Source organism: Castor canadensis, chromosome 9 (genome assembly GCF_047511655.1).
Source record: "Castor canadensis chromosome 9, mCasCan1.hap1v2, whole genome shotgun sequence".
Lineage (NCBI taxonomy): Eukaryota > Metazoa > Chordata > Mammalia > Rodentia > Castoridae > Castor > Castor canadensis.
In genome coordinates this window covers 3,289,451-3,296,497 of record NC_133394.1, presented here as the reverse complement: position 1 = coordinate 3,296,497, position 7,047 = coordinate 3,289,451, and the positions used below count along the sequence as shown (strand labels likewise).

Genomic DNA, 7,047 nt, shown 5'->3' with positions numbered 1-7,047 from the left:
GTTGGAAACCCTTCTTAGAAGATGTCAACAATATAAAAACATGGTACTCGCAAAGAGGTGGATAAAATTTTCCAAGTGCAAAGTTTTTAGAACCTGAAATTTTAAAATATCTTTTGCAAGTAATTATATACAAACTATGAGACATTTTAAGTTAGACAGTATAGAAATGCATTTAACTTCTTATTTTAAACAAGTAAAATCATTTAGAAAAAGCAAATAATATATTTATATGAACCATTTATAGCAATTAAAAATTTTTATTTGGCTATTTGTGAGAAAAAAATTCCATAGACAATTGTAGCAAGTTGTTTTTATTTTAATGTCACACTCATAAAATGAGAATTTAGTGAATGAATTATTAAATATTTGAAGTATAAATAATTAAAAAAGAAAATGCATATATGCATTTTATATAATGAAAGCAAATAATATGTAGATTAACAATAATATTTTAAAATAGATAAAATATAATTTGAAGATGGTATAAAATTTTAACAAGAATAATAAAAAATGCTGCAACACTAATGTCAATTATGTTAGTTTATTATGGTGATTGGTAGAAAATAAAAACTGGACATTGCTTTGTTTTGAAAATATAGCTAATTTCATTAATAATATCAATAAATGGATAACATAAAAAATATTGCCTAGAAATAGGAAGACCTTATACACAAAAAAGTACAAAATCTATAATACCCAAAATAACACTGGAATATAGAAGTATGCGATATTGTTGTCAATCCTTCTAAATACTTCTAAATTTCCACAGATAATCAATAAGTCAGCCAAGAATATTTTTAAAATGTTAAAATATTAGCATCAATTTCTAAGGTAGAGTACAAGGTTCTATAATTAGGTGAGATTCTTTAAAATAAAAATAGAAATGAGTGTAAAAGCCAAAGCATAAATCACCTTTAAAATATTTTCATGGTGCCTTTCAAATCAGTAAAGAATCAGTAACTACTATATCAAAAATACCATTAAATAGATTACAGCAAAAAGAGCAAATAAGAATATTATTTGCAATATATGTTGAAAAGGAGTGTAATATTGTTTAAATTTATAAAGGTAAGAACCATAGAATACTTTAAAAAATATATATTAGCTTTTCCTTCATTGTTTTGCTGGTTGGGGGAACATGTGGCATTTACACAAGCTCTCACAATGTACCAAGTATCTCACCCTTGAATTCACCCCTCCACCTCTCTCCTTCCCCCGCTCTGATTCATGGAGTATTTCAATAGCAGAGTCATAAGCATTTAAAATAAAATTATCATTACCAATAAATGAAAATTATGAAAAAGAAATCCAAGAAATTTTAATTTTTCAAGAGCATTCATTTTTAAAGCACGGAAGCAGTCCGATTGTCGAAGAGTAGATGGGAACAGTATCCTTGCTGACACTGTCACAGCGCGTATCATGAACGTAAATCTGTGTATGAACTTGCAGAAATGCATCACATACTAACTAACTGGATCTCGACTTTTGTCACACGGGTGAATATTACACTGAAAAGGTGGACAAGGCCACAAAAGTTAGAGTGGACTTTAAAAATTAATCTATATGATAGTCATAAAACAATCTTCAATCATAAAAAGTCATACAAATTAATAACACATAATGTCCAATAATCAACATAATGTTCAAACTCCTAGAGTACAAATAATATTCGCTGTAAAACAATACTATGTATGTTTTACAGGGTTTGCTTAAAAGAGAAAATGTATTTTTTAGCCGGTGCACATTGTAAATAAATACAGAATACACAGTTTTGTTAAGAGAGTGGTAATTCTGCAATTTTCTTAACATGTGTTACCAAATCTGTTCAAATGAGAAGTGTATTGATAGCTGTTGTTAATATGTAACATTTACTTATTTATGATGAGTATTTACTTACACTCACAAAATAGCGTGAAAACAATACACTGTATTCATTCTTAAGTATTAGTTAAAATAATGTTTCATGTGCCATTAAATTTGATTTTGGCTTGTTGTGGGAGGACAGGGTACTATTCCATGGTACTGTTGAGAACCATGGAATATGCTTTGTCCACAGTGGTTATGATATTGAGACTGTGAGCCGTGGATTAAAACATTTAATAGAACAGAGAATTGCATACTTTTCTTGGAGAAAAACATTTAGAAGTAATGTAGAACATTTAGAAATGTAGAAGAAATTGTAAGGAGAGGTAGCATAAAATGGTACTCGCGTCTTCTCTCCATCCAGTTACTATTTTAGCTTCCGTTTTCATCCTCCAGTTAAGCACTGCATTGTCCTCACTGAACAAAGTCAAAGGCATGTGTGCACGTGTGAGTGTACATTCATTCATGTGTGTGTGTGCATGCATGTGTGTTCACGTGTGTGCGTTTGTGCGTGCGGGTGTACATGTGTGCGTGCGTGCGTGCACGTGTGTGCATAATGCATATGTGTCTGTGTGTTCAAGGCTATAATTTAAGGCTGCTCTGGGTAAGGAGTCACTGATCTGTAAAACAGAAGTGGCGGATTCCTGCTGGGAGCCCTGCTCACTGCCATTAACCTCAACTCCATCAAGCACGCCTATGTGGATAGAAAGCTGCTCACACCAGGCTGTAGCCAAAGTTTATGACAGTGCAGAGGATTATAGGTAAAAGGAGGATAAAAGTGGATGGGAACCATAAAAACTAAATAGCGATGTGTGTGCTTACTTGATAATAATTGAAATCGAGAATTAGCCTCACCTCTCAAGTTTAGTTGACTGAATTTGCAGGCTAACTACCTATCTACACATCACACTGATGCGCTTCTAGATATTATAAACATGAAACTGTGGATGTGAATATGGAAGCTTAATCAGATCTGATCTACAGAATTATTAACACGATACTGGAAGGCCACACACACACACACGGATGTGCTAATACACAGCCCACCGAGCTCATTACTTACTCCCTGTGACCACCGTGCATCAAAGTCTCCAGGTAGGCTTATTTCTTTGCTCCTTTTCTCATGTTATAAATGCTATCTGAACTGTTTCCAATTGTAAAAATTAACTTGAGTCTGTGTAAAATACAGTTTTTAGTATTTAAACAAATATTAGAGAATAAACAAATTTTTACTTTTCTCAAAAGAAGAAAGAAACTTTCTGTCATGATTCTAGAATATCTTTCTGAGTATCTGAAACTCTGTGAAAGGAAGTCAACCTTGATGTGAAGGCCACTGAACCGATTTATAAATGATCAGCAGTCCAGCCACCCAAGAAATCAGAAAGTTCTGGTTTCACTTATTCTCTGAAAGGAGAGGGAGCTCCTCAGAGCTATTCCACATTCTGAACACATGGAAAGAAATATTCTACTCACAGCATGATGGAAACCGTACACTTCTGGGTGAATATGTCACCGATGCTAGTCTTCCTGTTTTAACTATTCAATATTTCAATATTTCACTTAAAAATTCTCATAAATCATTACATTGGTGTGGTCAGTACAGACATAGAAGTGGTTTCTGTATCAAATATTTCATCTTAATAATAGTCTACTTTTCTAATGACCTTTGTGTCAACTTGTTAAGATTAATATAAAAACTCCATTCACATAATACATTTGAGAGTATGGATTTTTCAAAGATAATCCTTTTGAATTTTCCTACAGATAGTGAAGAACCAGGCTGCAGGTGGTTTAGGAACTTAAAGGAGGTCTCACAATTAGTGAAAGTCAAGACTAATGTCAAAGGCTGACTCGGTATTCATCTATTGGCCACCACAGTTTCAGGATCTAGTTGTAAAAGGTAGAATTTTAAAATTGGTTAAAAATGAGACATATTGCTTAGTCAATATGAATAGGTTAAAATATTCTAGGTTAAAATATTTCTTACCATTTTCTTTCTAAAATTATTTAATTCATCACCAGCTAATTTTAAATTTGCTTCTTATGGTAAGCATTCAGAGTTGGTGAGTGCAACTACCAAGAAATGGCCTATGGGTTTTGCAAACAGATTTTTTTACCATGATGAAAAATATAAAGTAAACTTTGACACCGCAAGTATTTTAAAGTTGCTTTAGTGGCATAACGTCACTCAGTGTTGTTCAGCCATCATTACTGTTTACTTCCAAATCTTTTCATCACAACACACAGGTACTATGTACCTGTGAAGCACCCACCTTCCCCTCTGCTCCCCAGAGCCTGTCACTCTTTATCTTCCATCTCTCCGACTTTGTCTCTTCTAGACATTTCATGCATGTTTGTCTTTTAGGTCTGAATTATTTTACTATATGTAATGTTTTTGTGTTATATCCGTATTGTAATTTTCATGAGAACTTCTCTTCTTTATGGCTGAACAAGAGTTCAGAGAGACAGTGTTTGTGTGTGCCTGTGTGCGTGTGTATGTGTGGTTGTATACGTGTGTAAGGGAATGTTTTTGGGGGTGCGTGCTTGTGTGTGTATTTCTAAGTGTCTGTGGGGTGTTTGTGTGAATGTGTGTGTATGTGTGTGTTCTAGTTTGTCCACAAATGGTCATGTGCTTTTCGACCTTTTTGATATTGTGAGTCATTCTGCAATAAAATTTTTTTCTCCTTTTATTATCATTTTTACATTTACTTACATGTGTATACATTTTGCAATAAATGTTTTTATTTAAGTTTTCAATCATATGTCTGTGATTGTAACTCCTGAATCATATGGTAATTCTATGCTTAACATCTGAGGGCTCACTGAACTGCTTTCCTGGTGGCTAAGCCATTTCTCAGTCCCACCAGAAATGCATGAGGACTCTGATCTCTCCACTTTTCCCCCGATGCTGTATAATTTCTACCTTGTCGCCATGACTACGCACACTCTACTACGTAAGAGTGTTTGGGTTTGCATCCCCTGAAGACTAAGGATGCTGAACAGTTTTCAGGTACATGTTTGCCATTTATTTTTATTTCACAAAATTAATCGGAAAACGGCAATCAGCACACAGTGTCTGCCCACCCGTCAGTAAGTTCATCACTTCTGCATATTTATCACTGAATATATATTTTTAAATATTTATTGAAGTCATTTGCTCATTTTCCATAGAGTTATATTTCTGTTGTTCACTTGCTGAAGTTCCTTATGTCTTCTCATTTTTGGCGGAAGTAGGATTTGAACTCAGAGCTTTGCACTTGCGTGCACAAACTTTGCCTCTTGACCCCTTTATATGATCTTGTCATTGAACCTTCACCAGATAAATGGCATGCCAGCACGTTCTACCATATTACGCATCATATATTTTCATACAGCTTCAATGTGGTTTTTGTCTGTAAGATAATTTACATGAGATTTTCTTTTCTTTTAAAAAGTGACATAAAGAACTTCCAAACTAAACCTAAAATTTATTAATCCTGGCTATTCATGAGGCTGAGACCAGGAGGATCTAAGTGTCAGGCCACTATAGTCAAAAAGATCAAGAGACCCCCATCTCAAGCAAAAGTCTGGCACAGTAGTACACACCTGTCACACTAAGCAACAAGAGGCTGAGATCCAAAGGATCGTGGTTCCAGGCCAGTCAGGTAAAAAAAGTTTGTGAGAGATCCCATCTCAGAAGGGAAAAATCTGGGTGTGATGGTATTTGCCTATAATCCCAATGATAGCACCAAACAGCAACCTGGACCACAGCCAGTCCAGCTTCAACAAAATGTGAGACATTTTCTCAAAAATAACCACAGCTAAAAGGATTGAGGGACTGGCTTAAGAAATAGATTGCATGCCTAAAAAGCTAAAATCCCTGAGTTCAAATTTTAATATTGCAAAGATTAGTAAACTTGTAAGTTAATATAGCTTTTACAATTACTGATGGGCATACAGGTTGTATTTCAGAGATCTTTCTAGGCCTCCTTCTGTCAGAAAGAGGTATAAATGGTATTCACCCTAGAACTCTTACAGTTAAATCACGAGCAATATCATGGCCACCAATGACTTGTTCTAGTCATCATTTTAGCACAAAGTACTAGTCAGAACTGTCAGGGAAACAAAGAAATAAAAGGCATAAAGATTAGAAAAAATGCAACAAACACTTACAATCTGTAAATTTGACTACACAGAAAAAAATCCAGAGAATTTATGTAATAATAACTGGAACCAGTAATTGAGCTTAGCAATAAAACCCATTTTAAAATAAATTCTATGCCCACATAAACTATAAAAATAGAAAAGTTAATTAGAAATATAAATCTATTATTTTTAATAAAATGGAAATCATTAGCTACCATATATTAAATACAGCAAAGAGCAGTAATTTTATGAACAATTATTTAACTTTACAAAAAAATAAACTAGGGAGAAGTTACTAGACATATCTCCAAGTAGTATATGTAGGAGGCTCACACAAAATTAAAAACTGGTCATTATAAAAAATTATTTTAAATAGAAAATAAAGTCCTATGACTTATGCTGATGATATCTGAAAACCAGGGATCTTGATGTGTTTTAAATGTGCCACAAATTCAACTTTATTTTAATTACATTTTTTGGTTCAGGCCACCATATTGAATTTGTGCAAAAAATATAGATTGTAAGGCCAATTTATTTAGTGTAATAAATAATGAACATTCCAAGAATGGTAAAATGCTGAAGAAACTTGTATTCTCTTGGAAATGAGTGGGTCAGTGATGGTGTGAACTATATGAAAACTTTTTTTAAGGATTAGAAATATGAGTTGTTTTACCTTGAAGCAGTGCTTGAAATGACAGCACAATAGCATAGCCTTTGGAAAATACACATTCATGATAGTAAGAATTAAAATAACACCACAGTAGTAGAGACATTTTTAAAGTGAAGAAGAACAGATTCTACTCAGTTATATATGGTCCCTCAGCACACTGGCGACTTTATTTGAGCCACTTGAGTCTCAGCACAATGGGTAGGATAACAAGAAGAAAAGTCTTTTTTAGAGTGATCAGCCATAGTGGAAGGGAGAGGGATTTACCTGCAAACTTTCCTCTTGTCCCTTATTTCCCTTCGGCTAAAGTCACCACCTGGAGAGCTGACTCCTCTGGACTTGGAGTTGCATCTTTACAGTTCCTCATCCTGGTGTTGTGTTACACCATCAAA

The 7,047-nt window shown here is 34.0% G+C and overlaps 1 non-coding gene across 1 annotated transcript; it reads right to left on the bottom strand.

The window, feature by feature from the left end:
- Positions 1-4,907: 4,907 nt before the first annotated feature.
- LOC141411227 (small nucleolar RNA SNORD43) lies at positions 4,908-4,970 on the bottom strand. Its single transcript, XR_012436042.1, has one exon. It is a non-coding gene; the product is annotated as a small nucleolar RNA SNORD43 (small nucleolar RNA).
- Positions 4,971-7,047: the final 2,077 nt, after the last annotated feature.